Source organism: Calypte anna, chromosome 2 (genome assembly GCF_003957555.1).
Source record: "Calypte anna isolate BGI_N300 chromosome 2, bCalAnn1_v1.p, whole genome shotgun sequence".
Lineage (NCBI taxonomy): Eukaryota > Metazoa > Chordata > Aves > Apodiformes > Trochilidae > Calypte > Calypte anna.
This window is the reverse complement of record NC_044245.1, coordinates 116,731,877-116,746,435: the sequence shown is the minus strand read 5'-3', so window position 1 is coordinate 116,746,435 and position 14,559 is coordinate 116,731,877.

Below are 14,559 nucleotides of genomic sequence, written 5' to 3'. Positions count from 1 at the left end.
TTTGAAGGAATGTTTTGGTTTGCTTTTGTTGTAGAGTTTTTTTTATGTAGTTGATTTTGAGCAAATTATAATGGTGTGCTATCAACAGATACTGACAGGTAAATAGAATTGTACACTGTAGTTTTAGTTATTTATAATTCAGACACTCTTCCTCTCCACTCCCGGGTGTGCTGCTACAGAAAGTGGCAGAATGGGCTTTGCTGCTATGAGAGATGGAAAGAGCGAGCATCATATGCACTGTATGTAAAATTACAAAAATGTCAGGTTCTCTAGTTAACTTTATGAGATCAACCAGTACTATGCAGGGTGTGGAAAGTATTCCTATCACTTTAATATCAAAAATGGTAGAGAATAATTTATTAATGGAGAATTTTAACAGGTGGTGAGTGGCACAAGGAAGGTAATGGGTTATTAAACTTTTTTAAACTTCTCAAAGCATATACAATCCTTGTTTTTAGAAGCTTTTTGATATTAAATATTTGCCTGGCTATGATAGTAGTAGGCATAAACATTTTTAGCAGTTTTTAATTCACATAAAATTTTTTAAGGGAGGGGGAAATCTTATATAAGCCAGGGAATCAGAAAACACCCATCATACCAGGATTACTCCTCGCTTGTGAAAACTGGGAGGGGACCATTGGAGTTCCTGGCAAGATTAAATTTAGGTGGGCATTACCAGACTGGATTTAACAGCAATGTTTAATGCTGGAGACAGCATTTATTTCACAAAAAATGAAATAACACTTTGAGAGAGAATGAATATCTAGAATCTGGATGATACATTTCAGTAGAAGCAGGATCACCAAAACTGCCTATACCAAGTTTAAGCATAGATTTATGGTAAGTAGTAATAATTTGTGTTGGTATTGGTTGGATCGTTTAGTTAACTCTTACTTTGTTGCTTTAGCAGGAAGGATTTAATCTTTCATATGTCAGGCATCTTTTATTACTTTTTGAATGTTGTGTGCATTTGCATTTCTTTCAGTTTGTAAGTAGATTGTACATGCAGCAGCCACACTTGCATGAATCCTAAATACATATTACTCCATATTCTTAAGGTTTGACATAATGTGCAACAAATGCCTTGTTTATCTTAGTTTTTGTTGTACTACAAACTTTTCTTTTATGTAAGAGAATCTCACATACAATACAGGCCATATTAGTGTCAGAAATAAAGCATCTATGTACCAGGTTACTATAAGTGTGTAAGTGCCTTTTTAAACTTAAAAACCCTGTGCTTGATAAAGCAATGTGTGTGTACGTGTGCATGTGAAGCTGCAAAAAACCTGCTTTTTATTGACTGGGCAGACACACCCCAGCTGCAGGAGTCAGGAGGTTACACAGCAGGATGGAGTCCTTTGACTGCTTGTAAACCTACTTGTATTTGGTTAACAGTTTGTCTCTCAAAGCTTTTAACACATTATTTATGTGTGGGAGACAACTTGAGGGATGAAGAATGTAGGTAGTGTAAAATTCTTTTACATTCCTTTAATTTGTATGGTATTTTGTGTGTGTGCCTGGCTCTTGGGAGATAAATGAAAGTGTAAGGTGTGCTGTTTGATTTTATTTAATATTATTTATTTATTATTATCCTAACTGGTACTCACTAACACGTGAGTACCTCTGCTCTGGTAAGACCTCACCTGGATATTTCATCCAGCTCTGTAGCCCTTCATACTGGAAGGACATGGATCTGATGGAGCGGGTCCAGAGGAGGGCTACAAAAATGGTCAGGGGGCTGGAACACCTCTCCTAAGCAGACAGGATGAGGGAGCTGGGGTTGTTCAGCCTGAAGAAAAGAAGGATTTTGGGAGACCTAACAGTAGAACCTGAAGGGGACTGTTTGCAAGGGCTTGTAGTGATGGGATGAAGGGTAATGGTTTTAAATTAGAGAAAAAGAGATTTAGATTGGATGTTAGGAAAAAATAATGTACCATGCAGGCAGTGAAAAAATGGAACAGGCTGCCCAGGGAGGTGGTTGAGGCCTCATCCCTGGAGATATTGAAGGTGAGGCTTGACAAGGCTCTGAGCAGCCTTGATCTATTTGAGGGTGTCCCTGCTTACTGCAGGGAGCTTGGACTTTTAGAGAGACCTTTAGAGTTCCTTTCCAACCCAAATTATTCCATGAATCTATGTATAAACCTGAATTAAACTTTGACTCTTATTTTGCTAGAAACATAGGTATTCAGTAGATACCCTACTGCTTTTCCCAGTTTTGTGACCAAATATAAATGGCAAACAATAAAATCAGATAATCTGGTGAAGAGAAAAGACAGAAGGGGCTAACACATCCCGTTCTTCAAAAATGTGTGTTGGTGGTTTATATCACCTCTCTTCAAGCTGTAGAGGCAAACTGTGACTGGGGTTTTTCTGGGGTTCTGGCTGTTGCAGCCAAGCCAATGTATGAGTGTCCTGCAGAGCTGCTCGTGCTTGCATGTGTAAAGGTTTCCATTGCCTGGGACAAGTGTGGTGGGCTGGCTGTAGAGCAGCTGTGGCTGGCTGGTGACATCTAAAATGGGGGTGAAGTGGAGGTAGATGAGGGTGAAGTCTCTAATGATGTGTCTAGTCCATTCTTCTTTGTCAACTTTGCTGAGCCAAAGAAAGTAGAGAAGATAGATGGACAGACAGTAAACCAAACCTGGTAGGAGCTGCAAACCCAAGTTTGTTTATATGAAGGCTCTGGCAGCTTTGTTCATGGGCCTTAAACTCAAAAAAATTATCTTTGAGGACTTAATTAGTGAGAGTAAGTACAGTTCCTCTTATTCTGGTTTTACATGAGAATAACTTTACTACACTTGCATCAAACTAGAACTGATACAATGCTGTGAGTAAATCAAGCTTCATGAAATACCCAGTACTAAATGGCTGCATCATACCTGTGACCAAGGTCCAACAATGCAACCAACAAAGTTGCTGAAACTGATTCTTGCATTTGGTTTTGTGACAAGCATGCAGATAAAGGCTCAGTCCCTAGGCAAAAATTACACTGATGTATTCTAACTGCTATACCTAATTTTTTTTTTTCATAAGTTTCCTTGATACTGGATTAGCTGAAGCTTTGCAGGCTTAAATGCTTACTTTCATGAAGAAGTTGTGGATTACTGTTTCTGTGCCAGCTCAGCCAAAAGGTTGGTCCTTCTTGAAGCTGCAGCAGACTGTTCTGTGTGGCTTCCCCTGTAGACAGCCAGTTTACCCCTTGAGTGGGTTGGATTCTTGCCCTGCAGCTCAAGTGAACAATGGGATCCTTGTAGTTCTGCTAGCATGATGTGCTGCAAGAACAGGTAAACTTTGGAGATTTATACATAATCTTACCTTCCTTGTATAAAGGAAAAATCCAAGTGCTCATACCCACTATATTCCACTTTAATGATTATGAAGAAGCCTCAACAGTGCAGCTTCTGTTTGCATCTGGAGCAAGAGGGGTGCAATATGGCATTCTTCAGTATCAACTTGCGCTGGTGGTTTGGTTTCTCTTTTAATTTTCCCTTCTGGTTCACTGCTGTGTGTGGGTTTTTTGTGAGGAGCAGAACTGAAAGGAGTCCTCTGATGGTGCCTGCAGTTGAGCTGCATCACCCCAGTGATGCTGTTGCAAAGGTAATTCTGTCTACCTGCTGCTACTTTTAACTGAAATTTTAGTTTCATCTTTGAGTTGATTTGTAGAGAATCCTCTGGATTACATGATTTCTGATTTCCTGTGTCCTCATACCCTCTGACTACAGAGAAGATGAGTGTTAATGACCTCAACACATACAAGATAGAAATGGGCTGTGTATTGGCTGGCAGTGATGTACATCTGCAACTGCCCTGTGTCTGAAGGGAAAGGGTGCTTTTGTCTTTTGGGTAAAGAGAATTTTGCTTACTCAGCATTTACTTCCCTACTGACTGTTGGCCAGTTGGGTGGTTTTAGTTACTCCTTGTAAAAGTGATGTTTGGTGGTTGCACAATCAACAGAGCTCTAGAGTTTAGAGCACGCTATGGTGTGTTGTGTGCTCTGCTTTAAAATGGCCTAAGAGATAAAGAAATGGTTGCTCAGTTTCCTGAGGGTATCAAGTTCTTACCCCAGGCATTAGGGTAGGCATTAAATAAAAAACCTGTTTTGTTTTGTTTTTTTAAAGAAAATAACATCAATATAATGAACCTATAAAATAGACAAAGAAAACCCAGAGAAAACTGCTAGTAGAAAGACTGTGCTCATAAACAGTGATACAAAGTGCCTCAGAAGTCTTCGTATGAGCTATATGAACAAGAATGAGCTGTGCATATACATTAGATGGAAAGACAGACTTTGGAACAGCGATCAGCTTTGTAAATCAGAGCAGCTGAGGATGTGTTTGCAGGTACACGTAGGGATGAGTTGGCCGGATGGACTCATCTTACAGCTGCATGGTGTACGGGAGGGCAGAGTTTGCCTACTCCTCATGTGTCTGTGGCAAGGAGGTGCCAGAGGGGAGATGCCACAGCAGTGGGGCTGTGTCCCACAGCAAAGGGGAAGCACGTTTAGCTGCCCTGAGTGGGGAGCTGAGTCCCAGTAGGGGATAAATCGGTGCTGGTGATTTACAACTGAATGAACGCCGCGCTCTCCTCAGCGCCCGGCGGTGTCACCAGAAGTAGGCCACGTCCTGGGCTGGCAAACGGCCAGGCTTTGTGTGCTCCAGACAACAGATGGGAAGCAATTATGAGTGTGACAAGCAGGTCATCTGGCAGACACTCTGTGGACCTGCTGCTGCATAATTTTTGGCGGGAAGAGGAGAGTTTTTTATTTTCTCTCCCCTCTCCCCCCCCCTCATTTTTTTTTTTTTTTTTGTTAATACAACATCTCCTTTAGCAAACTTGCAGTGAGTGGGTATGCTGTATCCTGTTTACTGAGTTTATGCTCCTTTTGTGCCTTTGCTGGTGCTTACTAGAGTGCAAGTATTTGTGGTTGGCCAGCAGTAAGGAATGGTTACACTTGCATTTGTACATCATGTGGTTTGTAAATACTGCCCTTCAGTGCTGGCACGGATGTTTACACGACTTGGCACACCAAGAGATTGCCATCCCAAGACAGGAAAATGAGAGAGCCTGGAAAATTCTCCAGCACAGAGCTGGTCATCCAACAGGGAGACCAGGGGAGAAAGAAACCCAGCTCACTTCAGGGCTTCCCCTCTCGCTGTAGGGCCAGGTGGAGGGGTGGACCTTTTGGCAGCTGGGGTCGATACGAGACCTTGTCAGTTTGTCCTTTGACCAGAGTCACTGGCCTGTGAAAAGGGAGTTTTGCAAGTCTGGACAAATCAGCTTAGCTGTCTCCAGCTGAGTATAACAATACATTCCCTTGACTGAGAGCCTGTTGCTAATTGCGTTGGGCAAATGTGTAAAATGTATTACATCTTCCATTGCTTTTGTCCAGCTGGCTGCGGAAAAATGGCAAATGTGGCCTGGGTCACCTGAGGTCAATGCTTCTGAGGCACAGCTGGAGATGGTAAAGGTCTGAACAGGCTCAGGGGCTCCACTGGGACCCCAAAGAAGAGAGGTGGGCCTGGCTGTGGTGCTGGGCTGGCTGGCAACAGATGCTTCTTCCCCTGCAGAGCTCCTGAGGAGGAGCTCAGTGACAGCCACTGGCATCCCAGTCCCTCCCTCAGCAGCAGGTCAGGAGTGGTCATGGCTATAAAAACTTGATGGGGGAGGATTATTCCATACCTGAGGTATTCCCAGCTCATGCATATAGTGAATGGCCCTCAGTAACGTGCCTGTAAATAGCTGCAAATCTTGAATCTGCTTCTGGAAATTGTGTTCAAAAGAGTTTTCAGGTCCAGAGCCTCAGTTCAGCTCACAACAGAGGCTGTCAGCACTTTTACATCTCATGTTTTCTGCTGGTAAAGGTTTGCCCAGAACTCATTGGGGTCTGTGTTTATACCCCAGCCTGGCTCTGGATGGCTTAGCATCATGTTCCTTCCCCCTGGGGAAGGCAGGAGTAAGCATGTGTTTCTCTCATTTCCAGCAGGTAACAGCAAGATAAGAAGAGAAACATTAGTCCTGAAAGGAATTAGTGGTCACAAGAGCAATTTCACAGGAGAAGCACCTGCAGCCCCTCATCCTGTTCAACTTCCCATGGTTGGGTGCCAGGCTCTGCAACAAGGGCAGAATGAGCATCTCACTTCCAGCCCAGCTCCCTGCCCCATGGCAGCTCAGCTCTGCAGGTGGGAAACCCAGCAGCAAGTCTGGCTGTCAGCAAATGTCCCAATCTGCCTTGTCCTTCTGTCCCCTAGATAGAAGTGAGTCCCTTCTCCTGCAGCCTGTGAAAGAGGCTTTTCCAATATCAAGGCAGGGCATGGTCCCATAGGTCTGGCCTGGCCACAGCCTCCAGCATTTTCATCATGTGCCTGCTTTGCATTTCAGGTGTACTGAAAAACTGAGCAGTCAATGGGACATAGAGAGCTATATATAAGGTTTCAAACCTGTTCTGTCTGAATTTTCTATCTTACTGTCACTTTTGCCCATCTTCTATTAATAAGCATCACTGAAGGTTTCAGGTTGGTGGCCACAGTACATTTCATACTTGTGACTTGATAAAAGCAAAGTGGTTTATTGCAGCAGAGCAATTTTTCTACCTTATTTTTAAGTACTTGTAATAGTTGATGTTGTTTAGGTATTAGCTGTTTAGGTACTTTTATTTTGTTGATGGTTGAGGTTTGCTTTTTCTGAGCCTTTAAACGTCTTGCAGAAGAGCAATTTGCATGCCTGCTAATACTAAAACTCTCCTAATACAAATGCAGCCACCTATGAGGCGGAAGTTCATGATGCCAGTTGTTTAGCTGGTGATGTAGGGAGGGATGTGAAGATGGAGCCCATGTCCACCTAAAGCAGCATTTAACTGCATACCTGGAGGTTTGTCTGCCTCATCTCTCTTAGGAGGTACCCAGGAGGAGCAGGGATTCCCACCCTCTGGGCAGAGCATTCAGCACCCTCCTGCATCCTCTCAGGGTGTCTGAAAGGTGATGCACCCCCAAAAGCTTGGTATGGACCTGGACAACTCAGTGGGGTGACCTGAAGTCTTCTCTGTGTGGCAGCAGCTGTAGGTAGAGGCAGCTCTTCTCCTTGCTGAAATATGGTGTTATGCTGCAGAACTGAGCAAATCTGTGAGAAGCTGACCTGGTCTCAAAGCCATGCTCTCTATCAGTATGATGCTGGTGTGCAATGTGGTGATTTATTTGATATTCAGTGGTGATTTTTTCAATAACTTGGATGCCTGCTGGGGGCTGTTGTGTAGTGACAAGGCTGGTTTTACCCAGCCAGTCATGCCAAAAAGCGGGTTCTTGCTTTTGCAGAAAGGTCATTATCAGCCTGAATGTGCTGCCTTCCCCCTTACATTACCTGTACAGAGCCACCAGTTCCTGCTTTAGTGGCTGGGCCAGGTGAGGAAGGGTTTTATTGACCCTTCAAAGGGGCTGAGGCTGCTGACCCCACGCTTTCTGGATTTTGAGAGTTTCCATCCCTGATGATCACACTGGCTGAGCTTTCGTTACATGTGTGTCTCCAGCCTGGCAGTGACTAGATGCAGTGAGAAGGTATTTTTAACCCTAGGAGCTGAAGCTGAGTTGATGGTCCTTTTATGGTTCCAGGGGCTGTGCAAATGATGCCAGGCCTTGTTTTGCATGCTCAGACTGACTGATGTATGAGTGCTGCACATGCACATTCTCCCTGCCATCAGGAGGGAGGTGGGGCTGGCAGTGGCACATCTGGGAATGATGTTGGTTAGGGGGAAATGCTGAGCACCTCAACCCTTGGTGCACCTGGCAAGTGGCTGCATGGATGGTTCCTGCTCCTCAGCCTCAGGAAGGATTGACATGGGGTAAAGCAGCTGCTGGAGTGGTGGCAACCAGACTGGAGCTCTTTTGAACATGTGGGGTGACTCCTCTGTCTGTGGAGTTTGTATCATTTCTGTAGGTGGCAAAGGTCAGGAAAGAAAGGCCATCATCTCTCCTGCTCTGCCCTGGTGAGGCTACAGCTGAAATCCTGCATCCAGTTCTGGGCTCACCAGCTCGAGAGACAGGGAACTGCTGGACAGAGTCTAGCAGAGGGTGACAAAGATGACTGGGGGATTGGAGCATCCCTCTTATGAGGGAACTGGGACTCTAGCATGGAAAGAAGAAGGCTGAGGGGAGAACTTGTTAATGTATTTAAAAGGTGGGTGCAAGGAAGATAGAGCCAGACTCTTCTCAGTAGTTCCCAGTGACAGGACAGGGAGCAATGGGCACAAGCTGGAGCACAGGAAATTTCATTAAACCATAAGAAAAAACTTTACTATGGGGGTGACAAGGCACTGGCAGAGGCTGCCTAGAGAGGTTATGGAGTCCCCTTCTCTGGAGATACTCAAACCCCCCCTGGATGCAGTCCTGTGTAATGTGCTCCAGGTCAACCTGATTTAGTGGGATAGACAGGGACAAATGTCAGACACTCATTACTGTGAGGGCTCTGGGACAGAGTTATAAAGGAGTAGGGTTGAAGTTTTCATAAGAAAGGTTAATGTTGTTATTAGAAAATACCACTTGCAAGACTTTCTGTGCCATCTAGCAGTTAAGTAGTCTTTACAGAAATCACAGAAAGTTAAGGGTTGGAAGGGACCTTGAAAAATAATTTAGTCCAACCTCCCTGCCAGAGAAGGGTCCCTGCAGGAGGTCACACAGGAACACATCCAGGTGTCTCCAGGGAAGGAGACTCCACAACCCCCCTGTGCAGCCCATGCCAGTGCCCTGTCACCCTCACAGTGAAAGTCTTGTCAGGCTTGTCATTGCATTCCTGGGCTAAAGTAGCCTGGAGCTGCTGAAGCTTTTCCTTTGTGTTCAGTGGTCCTCATAACTCAGACAACTGTTTTGATGAGGATGCTGTTGCTTCCTGAGCACCATTTCTGCTTCTGCTGGCACAGCACAGGAGCAAACACCTTGGCTAAGGGGCTGGTTTTGCACTGTCAGCTCTCAGCACAGCTGTGCTGAGGTCTTGCTTCACTGAAAATTGCCTTGTCAGTGGTGCTGGGGAAGGACCCTGGGTGCCGAGGGGCCCTTTGCATGTCTCTTCTGCTTTATGGTCCAGTGCACCCTCCCTCCACCCCCCCAAAAAAGGGAGCATCAGGCAAATAGGTGGTGTGTTGCCTCTGACTATTTCACTGCTATGCAAAACGTGATGGTGCAGTAGGAAAATGCTGGTCTAAAATAAAGCAGATTAAACTGTTAGTGCAGGTGAATCTGCAGGGCAGGAGGTCTGAGGGGGTCGAACACCTGGCTGGGACCTGGGGCTGCCACCAAGGCTCTGTGCTGATCTCCTCCCTTCAGGTCAGGTGTGGCCCCTGGCTGCTCTTTAGGGTTCATTATAGGGCTGTTTAACATGATACTTTTAGTTGTAGTGAATCCAATCTGAACACTGAGAAGTGGGACATGACTCATACAAGCTTCCATTTCGTGCTAAATTGTCCCTTTGAGCCCAGCTGCTTGCTTTTTCTGGGCCTTCATCCCACGTTCTTAAATATTCAAGTCTTTTTTTTTTTTTCCTTCTAAATGCTTCATTGTTTAATTTAGTGCCTTGTATGCCCACTCATTTAGATAAAAGTTCTGCCACTTAAAAAAAGGTTTTCAACACCTTAGAGTTGCTGCTCACTTGTGTATAATCTATGGAGTTAATGCCAAGGCTTTAAAAATTTCTCATGAAATATTGATGGCTTTTTGACATCTGCATTGTTTATAAAATTGACACACAGGGCTTCATCTGAGAAATCTGCCTTCTTTCATTTTTTTTTTTCTTTTTGTGCACTACTATGGATACTGCAACTTTTCTGGCCGGGTAGCTCTCAGATATGAAGTTATTCTGCAGATTTCAGTGTGTGAGTTAAAAATGGTGTCTGTAAAAAGTGTATGGTATTCCACCAAACAGCAATGTGTCTGTGATTAACTTCTGGCAAACCTGTTTGCTTCAAGATCAGTAAGGTGAGTGCAAAAGGGGAAGAAAGGCAGGCAAAGCATATCTGAGATTTTTTTTTCATGCATCAGTAGGAATTATTTAATATAGCAGCCTGGCTTTAAATTCACTACAGGTTATTTAAACGAAGTGGTATGCAAAGTAATGATGGATATTTCAATAAGTAGCTCCATTGTAGAGATGTTTTTGAAATAGTGAGACAAAATTAGAAACTTTTTTTTGGAAACAAACTATAAATTACTGTAAGTGTGATGGACTGTCATGATGCTGTCTATTTCTGTCAGGTCAGTGACCCATCTAGACTTCCATTCTAAGGAACCCAAAATCATAAGATGACACAAAACATGTAAGAAAAATCTGTTTTCTCGGAGATGTTGTAAAGCAAAACAATATGTATGTGTCAGATAGTGCATGTATGTGTCAGACAGTGCTAGAGGTGATCAGCTGTATAATTCAGTTTTTCTCTGTCTTTGATAGAAAAATGGTATAGTTCACTTATTTTTTTAATCATTATTTTGCATTTGTCTGACTGTGCAGTGGATTTGACCCACCGATGCTTTCTGAATATTTTAATCCAGAAAATATATTGTATATCCACATCCTTTTCCATACTCATGCCAATATTTTTAACAAATTACTGAGTTTCGGGTGTTTGCAGAGGAGTTCCCAGCAGAGGCCAACCTGTTACCCCGTGTCCTGGAAAAAATCTGTGCCCAGTGCTGTGGTGTGGACACTCATTGGGAGGAGGCTCCCTTTTAAAGGTTGCTCATTTTAAAGGTAGACACTGTCTGTAGCAGGAGCACCAGAAATGCCTTTTGAAGCTGCATGGGACACAGGCAAGGCCCCAAGCAGGGGGACAAACCATCCTCTGGCATATCCAAGGCATGGGTTTGTGAGGGATGCCAACACCATAGGTTTTCATTCCTTGTATCCTAAAGTTTTTCCCCTGGCAGTCCCAAGTCAGCTGCTCTGGGCTCTGCTCCTGCATCCCTGTGAGAACCATCTCAGGTTGGGTTCTGGTTCAGCCCAGGGTCTCCCAGAACCATGCTGTGTTTGAGAAAAGTCCAGTGACTTTGATACCAGCAGGTAGGCAGATGGGCAGCACTTGTATTTATTCTCCACCAGAGCCTGAGCTGCCCTTGGGGAGTGTCTGTCTTGGTGCTCTGGTTTGATGGGAAGGAGAGAGGGAGGTGACACAGCTCACCTGCCAGGGCCACAGTGAGGCTGAGAAACATCGTGTCCCTAACACACCTGGGGGCAGGTGTGTAAATGTGTATCTACTGCCCACCTCCTCTCAGTAGAGTGAGTAACAGATGACAAATGAAGATCCTACCCTGTAGAGAGACATTGTCAACCAGATGCCTTGAGTTGCCAAAGAGTGGGTGTGAGTCCACCTGTGCCTGATTAGGACAGGCCCCTATTGGGCATGAGCAAGACCAGGGGGCCAATAAAGGTGGGACACACACCCACAGAGGCAGCTCAGCTCACTCTGGTGCGAGGCATGGAGAGGCCAGCAGCTCGTCGAGCCTCTGGAGCAAGAAAGGCTCTTCCCGCTACACTTCTACCCTGGAAGCGCTGTGTGGTGGCTGGAGTCCTGGAAGAGACCAGCAGCTCGTCGAGCTTCAGGAGCAAGAATGGCTCCTCCCGCTACACTATCCCCACAGAATATTGTGCCCACTCACAAACATACACTTCCAGTATCTCCCTGGGGGGAGCAAAACTTGGCTGCTTCATCATCCATCAGGTGTTCACTATCACAGACCCTGAGTTTACTTCCAAAAGCTTCTGTGTCACCAAGACCTGTATGTTATCACAAGGCACTTGCTTCATTTTTTTCTCTTTTATGAATAGGATGTATTTTATTTGAATCAATAAAACAGGTATCTACTACAGTACAAGAGATCTCCACAGAAGTTCTTGGAATACAGAGAAATTAAGTATGCTTGTACATCTCTCCTCTCTTAGATCCAAATTATAAATTAAATAAATAAGAGAACCATAAATACGTATTTCAAGATACATCAATTATTAGGTAGAAATATTAATAATATCTTCTCTTTTTCATCCTCATACTGCTTAAAGCTAGTAATGAACACATTAAAATCTAAGTTACAGCTCTCAACAGACAGAACTCTTGTGGCCCTGGACAATGTGCAGGGTTCTCTAAGGGTCAAGGTCACTACAAGGACAGATTCCACAAACACTCACTATCCTAATTATCCTAAATGCAGTAAAAGGACTTTTCTCAGTGTCTGTCCGTCTTTTATTTTTGCTTTGCTTAAGGAATGAGAACAAAAAAGGGAACTGATGGTTCCTGTTCTGCTTACTCCTTGACTGTACGCATTGCTCTGCAGGAAAGTAGTTTACTAGATTCACCTACACGTGTAAAAATAGCACATGCTTGTGAGGCCAAGGCTTCTGGCAGGATTTCTATGGGCTGGGGAGGTGGGGCATGGTTGGTGATATTTGTAAAAGACATTTCAGGAAAAACTTGGCTGTGGCTCCAGCTTGGTTGAGTCATACAGGACCTGATGCTGGGAGGGTCAGGGTCAAGGTCTCTGGACTTGCCAGGCCAGGGGGGCCCTGCTGGTGCTGAGGGGTGCAGCCTCCACCAGGCATCGGCGCTGATCTGGCAAAGGGTGCTCAGGGATGGGCACCACCATCACCTCTCCTCCTTGCCTTGCCAGCAGCAGTGGCCTTTCAGCACGTGGGTAACAAGGAGCTGTGTGCTCCTCCTTTCCCAGTGGAAAGAAAGAAAGAAAAGCAGGAGAGAAAATCATTCCTCTGTAAAGCTGCTGGCCAGAGAAGGAGTTTTGCCTTGGTTAAGGAGGAGGAAGAGGCTTTGTGACTTCTGGCTGCAAGGCTGTCCCCTGTCAGTTTTTGAGAACCTCTGAAGGAGAAGCCTGTGAATGAAACAGTGATGGACAGCTGAACGTGAAGGCTGACAGAAATAGTTTATGAAGGTCTAGTGCCTCTCTCCTCCTAGGCAGACTCTGGACTGGGTTGGCTCTGTCTGTATGAAAAGCCACAGTACGTTTCTAAATAAGAACTTTTTTCTCCATTCCACTGCCTTCTTTAGCATGCCCAGCCCCATGTGGGCATCCCATGCCACCCTCCTTGGAGCCATCAGGAACATTTGCCCTTTAATGCCAGCTGGATACTGAGCAGCTTTCCCATCCTGCAGGCTTTGGTTGCTGAGGCTGCAAACCTGTGAGCCAAAGTCAGCAGAGCTGTTGCTTGAGCAGCCTTTGCCTCCCTCCCAGGAGGCACCCTGAAACTTCTGAGCTGGGTGGCCCCTTGCTGAAGACAACTGCCCGAGCCTGCAGCTCCACAGACTGTAATCCAAGGCTCCTTCAGTACAGTGTGCTGCAAGTTCAGAATATAATTTTTTCTAAGTCCATACTTTAGGGATGTGGTTTTGTGGTGGAGTTGGCAGTGCTAGGTTGGTTAATGGTTGGACTTGATGATCTTGAGGGTCTTTTCCAACCAAAATGATTCTGTGATTCTTTGTTGTAGTTGAGCTTAATACGAGCAGGGGATGAAGTCAGCAGGTACCCCAAGGCAGAAGTGGCCCAGGTGGCTGTGGCAGGAGAGGAAGGAACTGTAATTACTCTTAACACTGCTGATGTGCTGCTCAGACCTTTGGTGGGTTCATGGCTATGGATCCTCCTCACCTCAGTGCAGTGGCACTGTATGGTGGCATCTCAGTGTGTTTTACTACCCTGGCTGCAGGCAAGATAGTTTCACATGGGAGCTTCTGCTTCTGTCATCAAGTGCAACCTTTATTTTTCATTTATGCTTTGGGGCACTGGCAGCTGGATTAGTGAAGATCATCATTACTATTACTATGATCATCATTACATACTTATATATTTGAAGTTCTGCATTTAGGCAAACTGAAGCCTTTTATGATAACCAAGGGAGCACTCATGTGAGGCAAGTATTATTCATGACTAATATTATCTGCAATATGGGTGAAATCTTTTTTGTAAAACTTCTTTAAGAGGAAAAGCCAAGGGACTATGATCAGCACCTAAATGAAAAAAAAAAATTGAGAATTCTTTTCAGCAATTCTATTAAATCCATCAGTTCATAAGCACAGGTGTTCTATAAGCAAATATCTCATGTTTAGTTCTCTAACTGCACCATTTACACATCTTCTTTCTTCCTAGTATTTTGTGCAAGTAGTGAGCTACCTCGTACCACATAGGCAAAGGGTGAGTTGCTGACTATCAGTTCATATATAAGTAGGATCTATGGAAGAAAGTGTCTCTTGAGGTTATCCAGTTGCTCATAGTTTGATCTGGCAGGACACTTTGAAACACCAACCACTTTTTGCACAGAAAGGTTTGGTAACTGTGTTTTCACAAACTTGCTCAGTTCTGACTCACCCATTTTTTAAAAAAAATATTTAATATTTGACTCCTATAATATTTAATATTTGAAGCATCAAAACTGAAGGAAAAAAAAAGATATTTAATGTATGTCATTCAACCAAGCATATTGTAAGATGTGGTTTTGATCTCATGATATGAAAGGGGGAAGAGGACAAGCAGAGGAACACCATGAGCAAAGCCCTGGGATTTAATGGCACTCTGTAATTGATTTGTTGCC